This window comes from Globicephala melas, chromosome 5, assembly GCF_963455315.2.
Source record: "Globicephala melas chromosome 5, mGloMel1.2, whole genome shotgun sequence".
NCBI lineage: Eukaryota > Metazoa > Chordata > Mammalia > Artiodactyla > Delphinidae > Globicephala > Globicephala melas.
Window position 1 is genome coordinate 118,837,842 of NC_083318.1, and position 24,299 is coordinate 118,862,140.

The 24,299-nt window shown below is 43.4% G+C and overlaps 1 protein-coding gene across 4 annotated transcripts in view; it reads left to right on the top strand.

Moving 5' to 3' along the window:
* MAML3 (mastermind like transcriptional coactivator 3) overlaps positions 1 to 24,299 on the top strand; it is a 628,299-nt gene that overhangs the window by 287,773 nt on the left and 316,227 nt on the right. The window lies entirely within an intron of this gene.

A 24,299-nucleotide genomic window follows, 5' to 3' on the forward strand; every position in this document is an offset into this window, starting at 1 on the left:
AAGAGTATGGTCTTGATTTCTCAGATGAATAAAATAAAGCTTCTCCAGAAATCCACACTCTGGTTTTGAAGAAACACTTTTTTTTTTTAAAGAAAAAATTTAGAGTAATTCTACCTTTGATTGGAGGTTAGGCTTCCATCAACCTCAAGCATCTGGAACCGGGAAGTGAGTTTCAAAGAAAACCAAAATAAACATTACAAACAAAAAACTCAGAGAGAGGTAGCAGGGGGAAACCTTTTACAATTAACCCTGGAGAGGGTACGGAGCCACCCTGCGATCCTCAGCAAACCAACCATGTGGAAAATAAGAAAGCAGTCTAGAAGCAGCGTGAAAGCAAGAAGTGCAGAGAGCTGTTGGTGGGAATGTAAATTGACACAGCCACTATGGAGAACAGTATGGAGGTTCCTTAAAAAACTAAAAATAGAATTACCATATCACCCAGCAATCCCACTACTGGGCATATACCCAGAGAAAACCATAATTCAAAAAGAGTCATGTACCACAATGTTCATTGCAGCTCTATTTACAATAGCCAGGTCATGGAAGCAACCTAAATGCCCATCGACAGACAAATAGATGAAGAAGATGTGGTACATATATACAATGGAATATTACTCAGCCATAAAAAGGAACGAAATTGGGTCATTTGTTGAGATGTGGATGGATCTAGAGACTGTCATACAGAGTGAACTAAGTCAGAAAGAGAAAAACAAATATTGTATATTAACGCATATATGTGGAACCTAGAAAAATGGTACAGATGAACTGGTTTGCAGGGCAGAAATTGAGACACAGATGTAGAGAACAAACGTATGGACACCAAGGGGGGAAAGCCGCAGGGGGGTGGGGTGGTGATGGGATGAATTGGGAGATTGGGATTGATATGTATACACTGATGTGTATAAAATGGATGACTAATAATAACCTGCTGTATAAAAAAAATAAATAAAATAAAATTAAAAAAAAAAAAACAACCCACAAAAAAAAAAAAAAGAAGAAGAAGTGCAGAGAGGAGGATAAAAAGAAATATAAAAGGCAGACTTGGAGACCTGGAAGGCATGGCAGTTTGGGGTCATCTGTCGTGAGGTCATGTAATGCAGGGGCAAAGAGCTCTACTGGGTTTAACACCCCCCCCAGAAGTAATTGAATAGCAGCCTGTTATTACTAATAATATTCATAATGATGATCCTGTAATAAATCATCGAGAAAATGGTTTCTGTTTAAGAATATATGAATATAAATATGTCATGTTTTAGAAAGATTTCCATCAAAATAGCTTTTTACTTCAATGACTAAACTTTGTTCTCTGGATAATTCAACTATGTGGAATGCCATATTTTTCTTAAAGCCAGATAAAGTGTTATCTTAGCCATCACCTTAGAACATTGTTTCGCTGACCAAGAGGCTGTTCCTTAGACTTTTTGCGGTTGTTTTTAGCTGTGCCGTGCGGCTTGCGGAATCTTAGTTCCCTGACCAGGGTTTGAACCTGGGCCCTCGGCAGTGAGAGCGCGGAGTCCTAACCACTGGACCGCCAGGGAATTCCCTAGACTTCTTGTTTTAATGCCAATACATTGATTTTTCCTCTTTCTATAATTTCAGAAAAAAATAGCTTCTGGCAAATACTCCCTGGAGTCTGGATCAGTCTTTTGGGGCAAATTTTGTTTTGGATTCCTAGGATATAGTTTTTATTCATTGTGGTTTCTTTTCTAAAGAGAAGAACTTTTAAACTTTTATTAACAAGTAAACTGTTACCGTCTCATTCTCTGATGTTCAAACATTAAACAGCTCCTGCATGGCCTGAAGGTGAGAAGGGCTCTGAAGTTGAAAAGGCAAGTCAGTGTGGTATTTCAGGCATTTTGCTGCATTCTAACTCAGTGCTTAAGAGTCCTAGATTTCGAGTTAGATCACTTGGGTTTAAGTCCTGGCTCTGTTACTTACTACCCTTATGATGCTGGGCAAGCTTCTAACTTCTCTAATCCTCAGTTTCTACGTCCAAAAAATGGGTCTTATGTAATAGGGCTACTGGGAAAATCCATTTAAAGCGCTTAGCTTAGTGCCTGCACACAGTCAGCACTCGATAATTAGAAGCTCTTAATATTACTCCCTGATTTGTTTTTACAGCTGGAACATGATAGAATCTTTTCTTAATGACCCAAGGAGACTTTGAAAAGGAAACCAACATTAGCTGAAGGTGTACTGTGTGTTCCAGGCTTTTTAGAACTTATGTCAGGACACCCTTAGAGAGTCCTTGGGACATGCAGGTATAGAGAAGTGATTCCTGATTATGAACACCGCTTAGTTTGCTAAAGTGAAGGCACCATGTGGCATTGGAGGCTGTGGACACCTGGAGTAGGCGCCCCCGTGACTTCTGGAAGGTTCAGTATTAAGCTCTAAATAGCGTCTGGTGCCCCCTTTCCTCTCTATCAGCGTCTCCTTACTTCTAATGCCACGTGGCCTTGTTGCTGCAACTGATTCTCATTCTTTTCCTTTTTTTCCTCCTTTATGCCTTTCTTTCTCCCCTGTTATCTCTCCTGTTACCAGCTCTCCATTTGTAGGCTCTTCAATAAAAAGGTTGGTCTCTGATAGACACTGAAAGCCAGTCGATGTATTTCTTTCCTTTTTTACACCGACTGGCCCTTCTAGGTGACAGTGTAAGTCCTCGAGTTACGGTCTGTCCCCGGTACTTAGCGCACTGCCTGGGCCAGGGTGGGTATTCAGTAGCAACATGATGAAAGAACCCATGACATGTAATTTTGGAACTTCGTTTACATGTCACAGAGTGCTCAGAGGTTATATTTTTTTACCTCCAAAGAGGTTGTGGGGTATGTGTGTCTAAGTTCCTTTTGAACCTGAGGTTTTCCCAGAGTTCTAAAGGCTCTAGAAAGCTGGATGCAAGATAAGCAAAATATAGGTGTGGTTATGATTTACATGTCGTCATTCAGACAGCTGATTGTGACAGCAACCCAAGAACCTTTAAAAAAAAAAAGAACCAACAAACAAATGGATAAACAAAAACAATAAGAAAACCATCCCCAGGGAGCTGTCTAAACAAGAGGCAAAAATCCTCACGGCTCTGGGGTCTTTCACGGCAGTATTGGTGGTTTATCAAAAATATACTAAGCTTGCCTAGAGCAAGCTGATTAATACCGTCCTGTCATACCCACAGAATTGCAACAAATGGCAAAGTAGAGTTTTTGATGATCTGAGTTGTGAATGTGTCACCCCTGTTACTTCAAATCACTTAATTTTAACAATAAATGAGATATTTGGGGTAGGGGCAGAGTATCGATAAGAATAACAAATTCTTGATTGAGAAGGGACTTGAGAGCCCATGTGGTCTGACCTAAATAATACAGGAATTCCTTCCATAGAATCCCTGACAGATGGTCACCCACTTGTGTTTTGAATACTTTTTAGTGTCAGGAAATGTGTTATTTCAAGAGGCAGCGTATTTCATTGTTGGACAGTTTTGAAAGTTAGAAAATAATATTTTCATATATCAAGCCAACATTTCTATCCTTCTAACTTCCATCCACGGATCCTAGACTATTTATTAGCTATTCTACAATTGTATTTTAGCATAGGGTGACCAAAAAGCTGTCAAATGTTTGTCGAACACCTAAGTGGAGATTTCTTAGTGGTTGGTGCTGCCGAAGGTTCCAAGGTGGTCCCTGCCTGTGGGGAACTCAAGACAAACACACGCTAAATTAACTGACAAGTGATCAGAGAACTGAAGCTTTCCCTTTACTCTCTTGGGTATATGGGAGTCTTAAGGAACTTAAGACTAGGAAGTAAGCCTTGAAATACGACTACGATGTTCCCAGGCAGCAAAGGTGTGAAAACAAGAGGGGGGCATAGGGTTTTAGGCAAATAATGAAGAGACACAGAGAATAGTAATGGAAATTAAGTTAAATAAGAAGGATATGGAGGAATTTGAAAGCTCTGAAGAAGTCTTTAATTAATCAGTCACATCACGTCTTCCATGACTGTTTTTCAAATCATAAAAGTACAGTAATCCATGCCTGTAATGAAAAGGTAAATAATACAGAAATGTCTTAATTAAAAAGTGAAAAAAAGGACTTATCTCTTTGCTTTCCTGCCCATTCCCTCAACCTAACCACAGTTTTCACCACTTGGTGTATATTCTAGGACTTTCAAAACTATGGCCCGTGAGCCAAAACGTCCCCACCCCACCTGTTTTCGGGTGGCCCACAGGCTAAGAATGATTTTTACATATTTAAATGGTTGAAAAGCATTCACAAGAAGGATATTTCATGAGATGTGAAAATTGTATGAAATTCAACTGTGTCCACCAATAAAGTATTGAATTTTGTCAATAAGAAGTTTGTGGGAATTTTTCTCTCTCGTTACGTATCTACATAAAATCCTCAATTTTGCCTTTTGGTTCTCCAAACCTAAACTGTTTACTAAGTGGCCCTTTGCTGGCCCTGGTCTATGCTTTCAAAAAAAATTTTATAGATATACACACACATGCATGTTTATGGTGTTCTATTTTGTTTATAAAAGTGGAAATGTAGGAGCCATTTACAGCAAATCTCTTTAGATCTGAAACAATTAAATAAATAAGAACCACTGTTGGTTGTGAGGGCAAAGGGCAGACAGTGTCTCGAAGCTACATGGCCCAGAGGAGAAACCCAAGGATCCAGGATCCGGGAGTGTGGTCCCTGCAGTGATACAGGTGTAAAGTGATGTGCTCCCAACCTGGGTTACCTGAATTCAGATGGGAATGGGAGCCAGATGTGAGATGTTCCAAAAGAATAGTCCAAGGGGTTAAGTCACTGAAGGAGACGAGGTGGGGAGCAGTCAGAGGTGCCCCCGCCTCCAGGTTAGTGCTGTGGAAGACGTGAAGAATGTTGTTGAAGGGGACTTTTTTCTTTTTTTTGCGGTACGCGGGCCTCTCACTGTTGTGGCCTCTCCCGTTGCGGAGCACACGCTCCGGACGCGCAGGCTCAGCGGCCATGGCTCACGGGCCCAGCCGCTCCGTGGCATGTGGGATCTTCCCGGACCGGGGCACGAACCCGTGTCCCCTGCATGGGCAGGCGGACTCTCAACCACTGCGCCACCAGGGAAGCCCCGAAGGGGACTTTTTGGAGAGGCAAGCATCAGACTTGCTGACTTTGAAGCGGTCCATCCAACTCTAACCAGGAACACTGGTTGTTGGTGCCGACAGTTCATGTTACCATCTGAAGAATGTGTAATCCCTCAAAACTGTGCGATTGCATCTTGCACGATTGATTTGAAAAGATACAACTTTCACATTTTGAATGAGGGGAGTTCTCGGTGCCTGTTTATAGCTATTCGTATACAACTCGTAAGTGATGTCCATTAGGTTAATGCTGGATGTTTGGGTTCATGTTAAAACAGCGTCTGGGGCTTCCCTGGTGGCACAGTGGTTGAGAGTCCTACTTCCGATGCAGGGGACACGGATTCGTGCCCCGGTCCGGGAAGATCCCACATGCCGCGGAGCGGCTGGGCCCGTGAGCCATGGCCGCTGAGCCTGCGCGTCCGGAGCCTGTGCTCCGCAACGGGAGAGGCCACAACAGTGAGAGGCCCGCGTACCGCAAAAAAAAAAAAAAACAGCGCCTGGAAAGGAATCATGGGGACAGATGGATCACCATTTATTTCCCTATTATGGGGAAATAGTTTTAAGTTTAAGAATATTTTGAGGGAAGGAGCCTCTCGTTATAAAAAAGTATGTGCGATTTTTGAGGGACATTTGTGGATGCCATTTCTACCACCCTCACCCCACTGACCAGATTTCTGCACAGAGGGTTGTGTGATTTGTGGCATAGTGGTAGGTAGAGCTTTACTGTGCACACACAATATGGGTTTGTGTTCCAGGTATGTTCTGTCGGTGTGAACTTCTGTGAAAAAGAATGAAAGTTTCCCTGTTGTGCTATAATTAGACCATGTAGCCGGATGCCCCAGAGCAGCTCCACCTTGTGGATTGTATCTTAGTGGTGAGTCCCTACAACTGCTTTTCAGAGTATCCTCACTTAATACTCATTTTGATGTTAAAATGCTAGACAGGTAGTTGGAAGTGGGTACATTTAGCCTTTCATTTGACATGTGTGAGCCATTTCTGGGTTTTTTTGTAGGTTTTACTCAAGCCTCCCACATACTAATTTTTTTCCTTAATAACCCATTTGGTGAAAGCACCTGATAAATGACATCACAAAATAAGAAACATTAAGGAGAATGTAAGTAGAATGACATCTCAACCCTGAGACAGTAGCAGAAATTTAACACACAGGGACGAGGTATCCGTAAGGGTATGAGGGAGACCTCATTGTGATTCAGAGAATGGCCTGGTTCTAGCGGCCCAAAGGCTAGGCCCTGAGCTTGAAATCAGGAAGCCTGTTCTGATTTCAGCACCTCCACTGACTCGCTTTGTGACCTTGGGTAAGCTGCAAGACTCCTCTGTTTGCCAGTTGGGAAATGAGAGTATCACAACTTACCATTCCAAGTGGGAGGTTGGGAATAAAAAGCAGAATATCTACGAGCACTTTTGAGCATCCTTAAAGATGAGTGACGTTTGAATTTCCAGCATTGCTAGTGTTCTGTTCAATGTGTACTTATCTTGGTGAAGACTCATTAGATATTTTTTGCCAAAAATGAATCAAGCTGTACCTCCTGACCCATTACTTTTATAATCATCCTGGCATCTTTAATATGGTTTTAAACTTAGTGCCTATTTTGGGAGAAATCATGGATTCTGTTAGCGACATTGTTTCTTGTCCTTATTGTAAAAAAGAATCATAAGACTTGTGGATAGTTTTGTCATTAACATGGCATTTTTGCTGTGCTTTCAGAAAAGTATAACTTTAACTTTCATAATGACATGGATTTTCTTTTTTCAACGGGAGGGAATTTCTGGGATCTGACTAAGCACATAGAGTAAAAGAAATGTGGATTGATTAACATGCTATTATATAAACTATGGAAGTGGAGTTTCTAAATATCTCCATTGTACTAGCCCTTCACTGTCATATTTTTCCCTGCAGAGTACCATTCTGTGGATACTGGAAACTTCCGTGGACGTTTAATCAGGATAATTTAATCAGGTGTCAAAGAGGATTGTTGATAAAAGTGATTTCACCTTAGTAGTGATTCTGAACGGGGTGTGGGCTCTTATGAAACTATGTTTTCTCTCCCTCATGTGTAGAATCACTGCCAGAGGGAGTCAGTTTATATTCAATACATGGGAGTTTTTGTACCCCCAGCGGTGAGGACCCCTGGCCCCTGAGGAGGTCCTGAGTTACAGGTGGTGAGGCTGGCCCAAGAGTCAGAGGCTAAAAGTGTCCTCATTCAGCTGTTAGTAGAGAGAAATGTATTCAGTGGAGCCCACACCAGTGGAGCAAATTGTGAGAACCTGGTAGATGATACCAGATTGTATAGCTGCGCCCCGGGCAGTAGGTGTCACTGTAGTCAGTGGCTTTTACTGCTCAGAGTTGAAGGGGTTAATTGGGTCTGGTTTATTTGGGCAGATAGAGGTCCATCTGTGCCCTCCGGGCTGCTTGTCTTTGTCTCTAGGGCCCCAGTTGATACCAATGAAAGACTCCAGTCCATGCTGAAAGGCACCCTTTTTCTCTAAGAAGGGAAGAAAGATACTCTCCCATCTATAGTTTAGAGTCTGAGACTAGGCTGTTTGATGTGATGGGGTGGGTTGAGTTGAGGTGGGTAAATAGGTGAGATAATCCTTCTCAAGTCTGGTGGGGGACCTGGGATGGAGGGGAAGGGAAAATTCTATTAAGAGAAATGAAAGAAGATGGAATAGCAGAATACATTTCCTTGTTGTTATTGGCCCTGGGCCCTGTTATATTCAGGCGGTGTGAGCTATCAGAACTTCTGTCGGCATCCTCCTCAGAAATTAAAAAATCTCTCTCTAGCAGAGATGTACTTCTCTTTTGCCACTTTCCACTCCAGAAAGTTAATTCTCAAACGCTAAAATGGAACTCAGGATTTAGAAACAGCTACTGTGTTGACTAATTAAAAAAAAAAAAATCCTATCCTGGGATTACACAGCCAACTGCTTTTTCAAGTACACCCACTTTTACTTTTCCTTTCCTAGTAGCACCCTGGTTTGAAAACAAAATAAAACGGAGTAAACCCACTGGACAGTTTCAGATTCCTCTTCTCTCTTATTTTTTTGCCTAGAGAACCCACCTCTCTCCCCACGCACCACCCAGGCAGCACGGTGTCGTCTGTCCTTTAAACAAAACAAACAAGAAATACATGAAGGCTTTCTGTATATGATTTATACCCAGATGCTCATTAAAAATAGCTCCTGTCCAGTCTCCGCTCTTCCTCCCCTAGCCTGCTGGTTAGTTGTAGTTAACACCCTGGTTCAGCCCTGCTCTCAGCGATACAATACGCGAAGCTCAGACTGCCCCCCCCCCGGCCCCGCCCCGCCCCGCCCCTCCCTGCCCCGCCCCGCCCCGCTTCTGTCTCCCTCGGAGCGAGTGGCGCGTTTTAAGCCATCCGCACCCTCGCCAGAGGCAGGTGGCGTCGCTTCCTGCCTTCCCTGCTCGCTGTTGCTAAGTGAGAGGCACCAGATCACACATAAAGCTGAACCAATCGCATCCTGACCCCCATAGGCTGGTAAAAGCCGAAGAAAAGAGACTCCCACCGCGCGTTGTCTGTGGCCGGTGGGTCCTCCCCCCGCCTCTCCCCTCCCACCTTTTCTTTTCCAACAGGAAGGGGAGGCGGGGAGGGAGCCGGCAGGAGGAAGAGCGAAGAAAGAGGGTGGGGGAGGTGAAGCCTCGTACGCCTCGCTGTACTTGAGATAAATGCCATTTTTTCTTTGTGAAGAAAAGGAATGGGCGCTTCTCTTGAGCAGTCACAGGCGGGCACAAGTGCTGCTTTCTGCCCCCAAACTGCTCAAACTCTGAATAAGACGTCTGTCGACCTGCACATCTGCTTTGCTTCCTTCTCCTCTCTTTCTCTCTCTCTCTCTCTCTCTCCATAGCTACGAATCTTTTCATCCCCCCAATTTTGCAGATCTTGGCACCCTCTGTTGATTCTTCCTCTTCACGTCTCCATTTCCTTTCTGTCTCACAGTATTCTCCCAGTCCGGAAAGAACGTACAAATTAGCGGAGGATATTTTGTATCTTGTCCTGTGGAGGAAGTCATCAGGTTATCCTAGGGGACGAACAAGAGAGGAGGAATATTTATAAAGGCAATTAAAAAAAAATCCCCTGTTAAGAATGTCATTGTCTTTGGCAAGGTCTGTGCAAGCACAAAGTGAAATGAAAGGCAGTTCTTAACTGGATAAGTGCCAGTGTAGACAGCCAGTGGTATAGTTGCGATTATACAGAGAAAATGACCTTTCTCCTATAATTACCGGGATATTTTGGGCAGCATCAGACCCAAGTTACCTGGGTGATTACGGCTTTGTAGATCTGACCTTAGAACAAAACAGATTCCACTTAAGTTCTCCACGGAAAATGTTTGCTATCTTTGGCCATAAAAGTAGCAAAGGCATCCACTGCTTTTGCAACCAGGTGAAGTCCAATTACAGGGAGGTTTTCTTTGGTTCTGTGTCCAATAGATTCCCAATAAATTTCTTCTGACCTTCTGGAGGTGGCTTATTATTTGGGCGTTCATGTGCCTTTGGAAAAAATAACCTGTGTTTGCTTCTCAGTCAAGAGAGTTGTGGTTTCCTGTAACCTATTCTTGGATTTGCTGTGTTTTGGTGGGATATCAAAAGGACACTACTCGTGGTTAAACTGTCCATTTCCCTCAAGAAATGTTCCTTTCATACTTGAAATACTATCGTACTCCTGGGCCAGAAGTCCAATCTACTTACTCAGTATCATACAGAAAAGTGATCATTATTCTCCCACTCCACCTGCTTTTTTCCAGCCTTTAGACTAATTTTTGTCATCCTTTCTTTCTTTCTTTTTTTTTTTTTTTTTTTGAACCAAAGCTAAAATGGTTTCATAAAGGGAAGCATGGGGGATCAGATTAACCAAAAGGGAATTACCAGTGAAAAACCTTCGCAGATGCTGAGTACCTGGAATGTTTTCCTTTTTAAGAATTTATCTTTCTCTTATTATCATGAGGTAAAAACCAGGCAATACAGTTCTCACATATACCATTTAAAGCTACAATTCCTAGATAATCTACAGACATCATTTCACTCACTTTCAGGCTCTTCCAGGTTAAATCAGAACTATTTGCAGGTAGCCCACTGCTCAGATCTGAGTGATACCTTCATCTTCTGCTGTGCCCATTTTTGGAAGGGAGACACAATGACAAAATAAAACTCCGAAAGTGGGCAAAGAAGCTAAAAGGAGGTGAGGGGACTGGCAAGCCGGTCCTGTAGAACTGCCTTGCCCCTCAGTCGGTCAGTGGGGTAGTACTGTTAGCAGTTATTCATTTACCACTCGCCTATTTTATGTTCAGTCCTGTGCTGAAAGTTTTGAGCTAGAAACACAGTGCAAGCCAGGTCTGCCTTGGTACCTCCCTCTCTGGGTTGCAGCCCTCTCGGTTCTATCACCTTCATTGTTCCGACACAGGCGCCATGCTTCAGCCACGTCAACCTGCCAGGACCAGCTCTGCCTGCTGAAGGAAGAGAATGAGTTGACCATTCTCTTCCTTCAAACCCCTGCATCCTGCCTCCCTCTGCTGCCCTGAATTCCATGACTCAGCTATTCAAGCACAAATCCCTCTAAGCCCCTCAGCACTCTCTCCCCAAATTTGCACTTGTCTAACGAACTTCCTAGACATTAGTCTAGGATACCTTTGCCCTGGATACCTTTCTAGATATGTCCTCTGTTTTCTCTTCTCTGTGTCTTTGCTTAAACTGGGCCTTCCTTCCAGATGGCTTCTCTTCCTCCAGTCTCTCCCTGTGGCAATCTGGCCCCCCAAATCCCATCTCAGATTCAGTTTCCTCAGTGAACGTTTTCTCTCAGTCTCTCCCACTCAGACCGCGTCTTCCAGTCCTCTGAACACCACAGCCTCTTTCTTTAGAAGCTCTCTGCAATCTGCTTTGAGTTGTATTTGTTGTATCCCTGGCGGTGCTAAGGGCAGCTCAGAGGAGAGCATTCGACACTACAATATTCCCCATCAGCCTCCCTGCAAAGCCACTTCAAATAAATATATAATTACACACCGACTGCGCTTGCTGTGCAAACACAGCTTCAAGATAGTCTCCCAAGTGCCCTTTGCATCCCAATTGCTAACCCTAAATTCCTCCTTTATAGAAATTCTGAAACTGTATCCTCCCCACTTTATTTTAAGCTTCTCGGGGCCGCAGCTGTGTCTCCATATTTCCCGAAGCATGTAACGCAAGTTCCTGGCACCCGGAAGGCACTGGAAATACCCATTGAATGATCACATCATAAAGCCCAGGAGACCTTAAAGATTAGGTCTGTAACTCTCCAGGTTTTCAAATTATATGTGTAGAGAAGGATGGACTTTTATGTAAATATTTTAATCAGATCATGAGACAGCAAAGGTCCGTGAAATATTATCGTATTTATCCATCAAGAGAGGGTAGGTGATGATATAGTAACCAACAGCCCCCAAATCTTAGTGGTTTGAAGCAACAAAACTCTCATTCTTGCTCATGTTTATTGTGGGTCGGCCAGGGGGAAGGGGGACTCTGCTTATCATCAGCACTCAGGGACTCACGCTTGATGAAACTGGCCGCTATCTCACACCAGTGGCTGAGCCAAAGGAAAGAGAGCTCTCAGGAGGGTCTAACGTCAGCGATTTAATGTTCCAGCCCAGAAATGGTACCTGGCACTCTGCTCACACTTTATTCATCAGAACTGGTCACATGATCCCATCTGACCACAGGAGGGCCAGGAAGTGCAGTTCTGCTGTGTGCCTGGAAGATAGCAAGTTAGAAATATTTGGAAAATAGCATAAAATAACTCCCACATTTTATTATTCACTCAGAGGCTTTTAGAGGAAGTTTCTATTTAATACTGAGCTTGGAAGTGTAGAGAATATTCACATAATTCCTCTCCCTTTACATACCATCTTCTTTCCCTCACCCACCAAGACAGATTACTTTGCTTGGCTCTAGAAGGCTTGGCCTCGGCAATTAAGGGATAAGTGGTTCTGTTTTCTCGAAGTATGAAGTGAAGAACTTGCCCATTGTTTATACCTCTTCAACTACTCTCACCAATACTTCAGAGGCTCTTATGATGGGTAAATTATGCTCTAGACACCTATCCAAGGACTGCCTCCCAGGTTCACTTAGTGTTGTCACAGTCAGGATCGTAGAAAATCAGTATGAGTTTTTATAAATTTATTCCAAGAGATTAGAGAGTATACACATGTTACATACTGGCTGCATTATATTTCATAGTAAAAAAGTTGGAAACAGCCTAAATGTCCAACGATAGCAGATTAACTGTGTTAATTATGGTATATGTAGAAAATGGAGCATGTGTCGCCATTCGAATTATATTTTAGAGGAATATTTAATGAGATTGGGAAAATGTTCACAATATATTGATTGCTAAATTTTTTAAAAGCAGGCACTAGAACAGAACAAAGAGCCGATTCTGCTTTTTAAAAATGCATATAACTGGAAAGAAAAATACGAATATAAAAACGCATTATAACTGGAAAGAAAAATGTGAATATGACCAGGGCTCATCTTTCTGTGGTAATATTATGAGTGGTTTTTGTGCTTTTTCCCTTGTTTTTCTTAAGTAAGCAGGAATGACTTGTATAGTATAAAGAGGTAATGTAAATATCTCTGGCGTCTGTGTTAATTTCAAGTAGCATACCTGGTGTTCGTTCTTTTACATGAATAAGAGGCACGCAAATGACTCTCCTGCTTGGTGGAACAAAGCTGGTGCCAAGGCAGAGGTGTAGAAGCAGTGTTCCCGTGAATCAGGAGACAGCTCGATGTCAGTTCACACTTGTCCGGGCGTAGGCATGTTACCATTTCTTGCCCTTTCTTTTGCTGAGGCGCTGTATAGATCTTTCGTGGCATTTTGACTTGACATTTCACAGCTGTTGCAAATCCACTAAGCAGGGACATGCCACTGGCACTTTGAGGCCGCTGGTAGGGGTTTGTCAAGAGATGCTAAATTTGCTGAGATAGTGAAAAACTGGCATGTATTTATTTTGGGTTGATACAAACTCCTGTGAAATAGGGGCCCATTCTGGAAGAACTTGTAACACTCATTCATCCTGTGTTGTTCACCGAGCTCTAATGCTACAGCTGTCATCCACTCTCAATGAACGATTGTCATATTGTCAATCCACAATAATACGGGACAATTTTCATTCCCCATGTTGAAGTATCGTCATTGTAATATAATTCAGTTCATATTAACAATGCTTTGATGACAATTCCTTTCCACTCCACCCTTTTAGTCCTCCCTCCTTTTCTTAACCAGAAGGAAATGTATTTTGACAGTATCTCCAGTGTTAACAGTTTTCTGCTTTTAAAACATTTTGGGCCCATAGCCCTCATCGAAACTTCAGAGAACAACTTCAGAGAACACACCAATCTTTTTTTTTTTCTTATAGAGCTATCTTGGGATTAGGTAGTGCCTTACCCACAAGAACTAAAAGTATTGGATTGGCCAATATGTTCGTTCGGGTTTTTCTGTAACATCTTACGGAAAAACCCGAATGACCTTTTGGGCCAATCCAATATTTTTACCTGTTTGTCTTATTTATTCTTAAGACATCCCCCTGGAAAAAGAACATGTATTACGATTCCCTTTTTATAAGGGAGCATAATTAGGACTCCGCCATCTTCACTTTAGGGTTTACAATCTGTTCATTTGAAGAGGCTGCTTATTTTTCCAAGTATTAACAGTGATGTCAGGAACTGCTTACGTGGTGGAATTAACTGCCCTAATGAATTTATAGTCACTGATTTTCCCTAGAGGGGAAATTGGTTCTACGTGTGAGTCTTCACCAATTTTCAAGGTACTTTCCTGTCACAATAGACTATTTAAAACTGATGGAGAGTGTTGTCTTTGTTAGAATTTTCCCAAGAGCTGAATCTAGGTGGGCACAGTTGATATGATTAAAATATATGGTGCATACTTGTGAAACCGCTCCAGCTACAATGCTGCAATTTTAAAAGAAAAAAAATCATTGTGACTGTTGGATGTTTTCACTTTTCTCAGTTTTTAATTCTTCACTCATCCAAATACTTGCCCCAAAACATGTGGCAGCGTGTGGGGAGAGGGAGAGAGTTTGGGGAAGGGAAGGAAGTTGGATGTCAAAAACCACCAGAACTTTTTGTAAGGTCATGAATCCCCCAGATGACTGCTTGGAAAATGTTACAGTATTGCCTTCTGGGGGGCCCCTTCCTCCGCATTCTTATAAGCTAAAAATCAGGGCTTTTGAAACAGCACATTTCTCAAAGGTAGGGAAACAGAATCGAAGCTGGGTGAGGAAAAGCATGCTGTTTGGGATCTGAGAGTGGAACAGAACTTGAGGTAAATGAGTCTGGAAATGTCTCCTGTTCTGCCTCCATAAGTGAAGACTCGAGAAATAAAGGGAAGAAGGGTGAGAAGCAGAGGGGAAGGGGAAAATACATTGTAAAACATGCATGTCATGTTCAAATTGTCACACATTTAGTGCTGTGGTGCATCTTGGGGCAGTTCTGATGCATTTGAAGACTTTATCTCTTTGGCCCCATAGGGGAGACCTGCTCTATGAGCCTCTCAGGTCTTCACCACGCAAGCAGAGACACCTCAGGGCTGTGAGGTGCACGACTGTTACTCAACAGCTTGGAACAGGAAGTGGAGATCCTGCCACTAACTGAAACTTCAAACTTCATGTAAAGTGTGTGCCCCCTTGGAACGTTGCCAGGGCACCAGGACCCATCTCTCTCCTCCAGCAGGAAGTGCCGTGGGCCCCAGAGGAAGCCCCGCAGTCACTCTTGTGTGCAGCACTGCCTTGTTGCATGGTCCCGATGTGACAGGGTCAGACAAAGGAGACATCAGCCTTACTTCTGACTCTGCCCCTTTGAAAAGAGAGGACCAGGTCAGGATGAGGGTGCAGTGCGGATAGGGGTGTGCGTGAGGCATGGTTTTGGTGACCCACGTTTATAAGGCAATTCTTTGTGGTAGGGACAAGCTCTGCCAGCAGCCTTTAAAGCCACAAGTTAGAAACAATCAGCATAACTTTTGCATTCATTCATTCATTCACTCACTCCCTCCCTAATGAAATGGTTAATAGTGCTGGGTCTGTAGTCAGACAGCTGGGTTTGACTCCCCAGCTCTGCCATTTCCCAGCTGTGTGATTTGGGTGCACTCCTTACGTTTTACTAGTAAAACGTGGATAATAATAGTTCCCACTTCCCCAGAGCTTTGTGAGGATTCGGTGAGTTAATATGTGCTCCGAACAGCACCTTACACTTAGTAAGACCTTAGTAGAGGTTAACTGTTCTATTCTATCTCACGAACGAGAGATGGCTACCCACCTAGTCCCACAAGGATCTCCTCTAGTTAGAGGTCTCTCGTGAAATACTCACCCTCTCTGGATGATGGAATTGCAACATTCCCTTTAAATCCTAGTTTGGTTTCTCTTTGCATCTCTCCTTGTCTGAATCATTACAAAAAAAAAAATGTTCTCCCATCTTAAACAGTGCTGGAGGTGAGTTCACGCCTTTGATTGTTTGCTGGCGGGGAGGGCAGGGGGGATGGAATTAATTCTCTTTCCCCAGTTTTGAGTAGTTATGCTTCTGCCTCGCCCCCTCTTCTCTTCTATTTCTTCTATTCTCTTTCTTCTTGCCTTTCTTTGTCATCGTCCTACCTCTGCCCTACTCCACGGAGCCTGGGCTAGCGAGGGTGTAGTATCCAGCCGGTGGTGTATACCACGCTCATTCATAGTTGGGGCTTCAAGACTTTCTCCCAAAACAGTGTAATTTGCCTCTCTAAAATTAAGATAGCTCAATATGCATCTGTATAGAAACGCTTGCATATTATTGGACGTTAAATAACTCTTATCTAAAGAAAACAAAGTCTTATTTTAAATGTCAGGACTATAAAAGTTTAAAATATATTCACGGTGTGTCATACAACACAATGATTCCACGCAAGTTTCATAGAATGCATTTCACAGACAAGCAGAATGGATCCAGCACTTGGCTGAACAGTAACTGTAGTTCTGTTCTCTCGGGAACTTGAGTTGAATTAAGCGTATTAGCTCAGATTGTCATAAAGTCTCCAGAATGGAAGGAGGGTAATATTTTATGTTTATGTAATAGTGGAAAAAGACTATTATTATGCATAATATATACATTTGAATCCTATTGAAATCAGTAACAGGTTCATTCCTGACGCTGATTCCCATACTTTGGCAAGATGAGGTCAGCATGAAAGACATAAAGATGGCAATTACTCTGTGTGTAATTTAACATTTGCATTTTTCACAAAATTAGGATGTCTTTTTGTTAAGCACTTTACCCTGTGTATTGTTGATTTTTTTTTTTTTGAGGTGGTGTGCATTGGAGTTTCTAATTTCTGTTTAACATCATGTTAGATGTAATGTGGTACCCAAGGGTTAGAGGAAGGAAGGTTGGACACATTAGTGGATGGCAGCTGTATTAACCTTGTATGGGAGAGAGAGGGTCGCATTAATTGTGCACATTCATCGTCTTCTGCCTAGAGATGAATTCCCTTTGTGAATTCTACATAGTGGTTGAGAACCACACGAGGAGCACCTTGCTCTTGGGAGTTCTGACAACTTTTGAGAGGCGTCTCCTAAGTTCAAGATATATTTCTTCGTCTCCTATCCAAATATCAGTTCATTCATTCAGATGATTGGAGACACCCTCAACACTGTGATGGAGCAGAAGTGAGAATGAGAAGGCATCCCTCTCTCCTCCTCTTTTCCTCTCCCTCTTTCCCTCTCTCCCTCCCGTCTCCCTTCCTCTCCCTCTCCCTCTGTTTTTCTCATATGAGACTCGATATTTATACTATATAAAGGGAAAGAGCCGGAAGTCAGGCAGCATCCCTCCCCTTTTCCTTTTCTACACTAAATGCTCAGATCTCAAGTGCCTTGTGGTCTCACGCGTGTGTCCACCCGTGTCTCCCTGTGCTCCCTTTCCCACGTCCTCTTGTTTAGCTTCTGTGAGTGTTTGAGTGTGTTTGTCCCCCTGCCCCAGCAGGGGCAGAGGAGTTTGCCTCTGCTCTCATGTGTGTCTTCTTTTTCTTTGCGGGGGGATGGTTGCTAGAGGTGATAGAAGAGTGTATTTGTTCTTAAAAGATAAAAGAGCAAAGTCTCAGAGGCATCTTCTGCCAGTGCGTTAGCGCCCCATATCAGAGTAGCTCTATGTTGTTCGGTGTGTGTGGCACAGGGACAGCCCACCAAAGGGGCCCTTCTGTCAAGTTCTTGCCTGACCTTGAGTTCAGGAAGCACTCCTGGGGAGTAGGAAATTCAGAACTGGAATGAGTGGGGGAGTCATACAAGTAAACCAGCAGTGACTGGGCAAGGGGCCAATGGGAGGAACAGGTGAGGGAAGCCTTATGGAAGAGGTGACATCACCTGGATCTGTAACATGAGGAGACTCCAAGAATGGGGATGTTTCTGACCAAGGTGTGTTGGGCTCTCAGACCACTCGGGCTGAGTGGCCAAGCGAAGGCACCTGAAGCAGGGCCCCTTGGCTGGTGGGCTGCAGGAGTGAGTGGGCACACAGATTTCCCCCTCCTGTGGCCAGGTGACCCTACTGGGGAGCCTTCCAGCAGGCAGGTAGGAGGATGCTATGACATCATCATCCGAAGCTTCAGTGATATCTTTCACAGGTAACTGTCTCTACCACACCAGCCTCACCTTGGCCTCTCCCTTTGAAACTTAACTCTTCTTTCCGTCATCCCCTCAGACCTCATCCTAAGGAAAGTTACGGAATTTGTTTACTTTGCCCTAACTTACCACCGCGTTATTCCTGTACACACAGAGGTAGCCCTGTCATTGCAGCTGTCATCCCAAGAGCACCTTCCGAATAACAGCTGAGCTTGCACGTGTCAGCTCCTGTCCTTTGTGTTTGGTGTAGATGAATTCCTTTAATCCTGGTAACAACCCCGAGGGGTAGGTATTCTTATTATCCCCATTTTATGGACGGCAAAACTGAGATACAAGGAGTGCACTGTTTGCTCGAGGCCACACATCTAGTCAGTGGCGGAACTGGCATTATGGACTCAGACTGTACGGCTTAGAAGTCATTGCTCTAAATACAAACAGTGCTTCCTCAAGATACCATATGCAGTCATTGTGCTTCCCTTGGGAATTCTGGGAAGTAAGATGCAAGATCCTTGCCCTGAGAAGAGGCAAAAGACGCATTTAAAAATATCAGTGTTGTCTGGGGTAGGACATCCTACGACACTGGGGAGGATGTTTGGTGGTGGTGGGGAGGGTATTTCTTTACCTAGGTGCGCTCTACCTGGATCACCCAGATGGAATGGGGAGGACAGCAAGGACGACACACCTGCACCTCTGTATGACCTGGGGGAGGGTCGGCTAAAATTAAAAAAAAAAAAATCAGAAGCCTTGTATAGGCTGTGTTGCCTTTGGTTTCTTTGTTTGTTTTCAACAGCTTTAAATTTTTTTTTTTTTTGGTATGTTAGTTTCTGCTTTATAACAAAGTGAATCAGTTATACATATACATATGTTCCCATATCTCTTCCCTCTTGCAAGCTTTAAATTTTTTACTTCGAGTAATGAGAGGTGCACCTCTGCCAGCCAGCTGTGTGACCTTGGACGAGTCATTTTGTTCCCTGCCTTATCTGTAAAATGAAGGAGCTGGATCAAATTATCTTCAAGGTTGCTTCCAGCTCTGAAGTCTTCTGGTTCTGTGTTTTTTGTGTTTTTGTGTAGAGCACTCATGACACTGAAAACATCTAGCGCTTCCGATTGCATCGCTCTCTGATTTTCTTCTTCCCCCATGTAGAAATTCTGAAGCAGCCTGTGATCTTTATTAATCACACAGAGACTGTCCTCTTCTCAGACTCGAGTGGAATGGCTAAGGTGCCCTCTGCAGAAGATATCGTGGCTAATGTTCTCATTACTGACTAATTGGCTAAAGAGACTTCTCTCAATTGCATTTAGCCTGATTGATAGTTTTCTATCACCTGATGGGTAGAATGGACAGCCAAACCAATTATGCCTGCAAAGAGAGTCCCATACAGCAGAGCAGCACCGCCTGAGACAAAAGGCCCTTATAGATGATGTCTAGTCGGGGTGCCTGCCAAGAGTTTGTTAAAGGAAATGGTTTTCTGAAAAGTACAGTTTGACATGCCTTGAAATACATGTGTCTTGGGTCACCCCTAAGCTCACTGGGCCTTGTCTTACTGAAGGAGGAGGGGACATTTCTGGTTATGTTTCAAACCTGGATAGCTGGGATACCTAGTTAGCTTTGTGCGGAGTGAAACAGAGACAGCAGTTTGTTCAGAACTGAAGCTGCAGAACTGAAGCCCTCCCACAAGTATGTCACACGGAGACGCGCTCTTCCTCAGATGCAATCTTGTAGACATAGGGCATTACTCAGATTCCTTTTTGGATTCAGTTTCTTTTTATGTTGCTTAGGCTGTTGAGAGGAAATAATATTGAGGTCACTTGCTTAGTCATTTCAGTTGAGGCCATTTCTTCATAGCTAATGCATTAATTTATTGAAATCTCTGTTTAAAGTGCAAACTCTTGTTTTAGAGTGGAAAGATCCTCACGTGGTAAGGATTTACGTGAAAATCTAAGTCAGGGAACTTCTCGTTCACGTCTTAGTCTTTTTTATTTTTATTTTTTAAGCAGAGGGTCAGAAGGCATTTATAGTGCTTCACTGTAAACAGCCTTAATTTTTGGGATATTCCGGGAAAGAAAAATCAGGGTTCTTAGTGCCTCACTTTCCCGGTAATCTACTGAATTGTGTAACACAATCAGCAGCAGAGTAAGAGATGCCAGTGAAATAATATGTCTTCTACTTCCGTCGCTTCTGTCACCCCCAAGCAGGGCCACAGTGATGTCAGCTTATGCATGGGATCCTTGGAACTTGTGCCAGTATTGGTATGACGTAAATTCTTATGGCTGAAGGCTGTTTCAGTCCGTGTTGGCAAGGGAGACGTAGGAGCCCAGGAGAAGGGCTGTGATCGCAGCGTGTAGCGTGTTGTGCTCCTGAGCCTTGTCACCTTCAAGGGCTCTTCTTTGCTTTTTTTTTTTCTTTCTTTTCCTTCGGTAGGCGGGCCTCTCACTGTTGTGGCTTCTCCCGTTGCGGAACACAGGGTCCGGAGGCGCAGGCTCAGCGGCCATGGCTCACGGGCCCAGCCGCTCCGCGGCATGTGGGATCCTCCCGGACCGGGGCACGAACCCGTGTCCCCTGCATCGGCAGGCGGACTCTCAACCACTGCGCCACCAGGGAAGCCCTGCTTTTTTTCTTTAAAACCACTTTATTGAGGTCTGATTGACATACTGAAAGCTGTCCATATTTAATATAATGCAACTTGCTGAGTTTGGAGATAAGAATATAGACGTGAGGCCATCACCACAATCAAGACCTTAAACATAGCCATCACCTCCAAAAGTTTCCTTCTGCCCCCTCTATTTTATTTTTTAGAAGATTAAGTTTTTTTCCTTCTGTGGTAAGAACACTTAACATAAGATCTACCCTCTTGCAGATTTCCCTAAGTATACAATTAAGTTCGTTATAGGCCCCACGTTGTACAGTCTCCAGAACTTACTTATCTTGCATCCTGAAACTCTGTAGCCTTTCACCAGCCCTTCCCCATGTTCCTCTCCCCATTTCAAGATGTTCTAAAATACACACCAAGAATTTGATGCTTGGAATCAGCTCTAGGGGACCAACTGCTGGGAAAAGAAATGAAAGAGAGCGTGATTATTTTTGTGACCTAACAACTTTTAAGTAAATTATCCTTGTGTGACTATGAAGTAGAAAGAGGAAGAAAGGACATTTCCCTTGGAGTGGGAAAAGGAAGACTGGAAGTGTGTTTGAGGCGGGAAACGGGACCTGTTCCTTCTCAGCATCTCTGTTCCTTCTGCCCAAGGAGATCCTGCTACTGTAGCTGTGCAGGGAGCTGTGGCCGCACCATGCCGTCTGCACTGAGCAGTGAGAGGGCTCGAGGCCAAGGTGCCGACTTGAAAGGGTCGTTGTGCAGCACAGCAGTGGCATGGCCGTTTCAAGAGGGGTAGGTTTGAGATGACTGTAGCTCTTTCATCCTCCGTGTAGCGCTTGCTGACAATGCAGATGCAGTCGGTAAACACGCATGTTCCTGCGTGTTGGGTGACTGAGGTCTCTGCATCCCGCTCCCCGACTGCCGTATCCACCAGCTGCGGCAGTGCAGGCTGCAACCTGGGCAATTGGTACCTTCTCCTCTTGCCTCACATTAGCAATACTTTGTCAGAATGGGCCTCAGATGCATTAGAAAAACACACATGCTTGGTATTTAGAGAAAACCTTGACCGGCAGGGTATGTAAGCAGGAATACTATGAAGAGCATAAGGCTGTGATACAACGACAAGCCATTTAGAGAAGAAATATGTCCCGATCCTTACTTTACTGTACGAGCCATTCCCTGTTGGAGATATGCTTTGTTTCTGGTTTGAGTTCATCTTAGGCCATTCCCAGCTCTGTTGCTTCATCTTCTGTGAGCTCCTCAATAAGAAATACAGTGGGAAAAACCTCTAACAAAAAAGTAAACAACTTAGACATAGAAAACGAAGTTATGGTTACCAAAGGGGAAGGGGATGGAGGGATAAGTTAGCAGTTTGGGATTAACAAATACACACTTTTACATATAAAATAGATACAACAGGGACCTACTGTATAGCATAAGAAACTATATTCAGTACCTTGTAATAACCTATAATGGAAAAGAGTCAGAAAAAATATATATATACATGTAAAACTGAATCACTTAGCTGTACACCTGAAACTAACACAACGTTGCAGTTCAACTATAATTCAATTTTAAAAATTAAAAATAGGGGTTTCCCTGGTGGCGCAGTGGTTGAGAGTCCGCCTGACGATGCAGGGGACACAGGTTCGTGCCCCGGTCGGGGAAGATCCCACATGCCATGGAGCGGTTGGGCCCGTGAGCCATGGCCGCTAAGCCTGCGCGTCCGGAGCCTGTGCTCCGCAACGGGAGAGGCCACAACAGTGAGAGGCCTGCGTACAGCAAAAAAAAAAAAAAATTTAAAAATAAAAGCGGGGAGGATGGTGGGGGGGAAGTAAACAGTAAGTTCTGAAAGGAAATAAACTAAAGCTTTACCCCTCAACCTTAGATGGAGCAATTTGGTGTTAAACTTTGTTCTATGAACATTTTAGGGGAAAGACTTACATATTTTCCCTAGAGGTAAAGACATGGTTTGTCTCTTAAAACCTGTATTTTATTAAGTGATGATTCCATTGATTGTGGTATTGGATAAAAACAGGGAGGAAAACCTGGTCTTAAGTTCAAACATCAGTTCTGAAAAGGACTGTATTGATCTCAGTCATTTGGAACGTGGACATTCTATCTTTGAGGGTTTAACCTTAGGTCTTCCTAGACTCATATTGTTGGACAACTAAAGACATTTTGACCTGCGTCTGGTAAATTGCCTTCCGGTAGGGTTTGTAAACGTTACTCTGTCTGATTCTACCCATATATAACTCCCACCAATGCATGATTTGATTTGGTTATGTATCATTAAGTGGAATTTACTGGAATTAGACAAGCAGGGAGTCACATACAATCAAATAATAGAAATGCCTTCTTTATTACCCCCCTTCAAGTTACTGCTCAGTTACTGAATAGTTGAATTTATAGATATATGAACACTGGACAGTAAAACCTCAACAAATTATTAAGGGTTTCCTTTTTTTGGTCAAAAATTTCTGTCAAAGTCAAATCACAACCAAATTACCACACCTCAGATGTTCATTTATAAGGAATCAACTTTCAGGTTGGGACAAGGGATCAGGTTGTATTTAGCCCCCTCTCTTCCATGATGTCACTTGGTAGGCAGTAGGACCCCTGCCAGGTACATGGAAACTCTGGGTCCTAGCTTGGCCTCCATCATGATACTTGGCTGGCTTACCTCACAGGGTTCTTGTGAAAGCTATAGAAGCCTTTGGTAAACACTTGGGTGCTATACAAAGCTGTTGTTGTTGTTGTCATTATTGTTATTATTATTAGTCTACACTGTGAGAAGAGCTGTGTGTAACGATGACTCTGAGACCCATTGCAAGATGATTAGTCATCAAAAAACAATTTATGGGCTTCCCTGGTGGCGCAGTGGTTGAGAGTCCCCCTGCCGATGCAGGGGACACGGGTTCGTGCCCCGGTCCAGGAAGATCCCACATGCCGTGGAGCGGCTGGGCCCGTGAGCCATGGCCGCTGAGCCTGCGCGTCCGGAGCCTGTGCTCCACAATGGGAGAGGTCACAACAGTGAGAGGCCCGCGTACCACAAACAACAACAACAACAACAACAACAACAACAACAAAAAAACCATTTATGTTCAGGCAGTTGTATTTTCAAAAGCAGATAAATTATTTAATATATCTTATGATGATTTAAAAATAAGAATTGAAGAAAGTTTCAAAGTCTCATTCCGCTGCTTAACGCAGGCAGACGTCATTCCATTTTATGCTCAGTCCCTTGCCAGTGTGCCACCATTTACACTGTTCTCACCAATAAATGATTGAATCCTCCTGAAAACCCTGTGTGATGGGCGCTGTCTTGATACCCATTTTACACACCTGGAAACCGAGACCTAGAGAGATGAGGTGACTGGTCCAAGATCACAGAGCTGGTAAGCATCAGAGCTGTTTTGAATCCAGCTACTCAGTGCTCTTCACCACTACACTGTATGCCTCATGTAGCATCTGGCCCAAAATAGACCTCCAGTGAGTGTTTGGTCAAATGCCATTAGCAACCTAAATGTCTATTGACAGAAGAATGGATAAAGAAGATGTGGTACATATATACAATGGTATTACTCAGCCATTAAAAAGAGTGAAATAATGCCATTTGCAGCAACATGGATGGACCTAGAAATTGTCATACTGAATGAAGTAAGTCAGACAGAGAAAGACAAATATTGTATGATACCGCTTATATGCAGAATCTAAAAGAAATGATACAAATGAACTTATTTACAAAACAGAAACAGACTCACAGACTTAGAGAATGAACTTATGGTTACCAGGGGGGAAGGCGGAGGGGGAGGGATAGTTAGGGAGTTTGGGATTGACATGTATACACTACTATATTTAAAATGGATAACCAAACAAGGACCTACTGTATATTACAGGGATCTCTACTCAATATTTTGTAATAACCTAAAGGGGAAAATAATTTG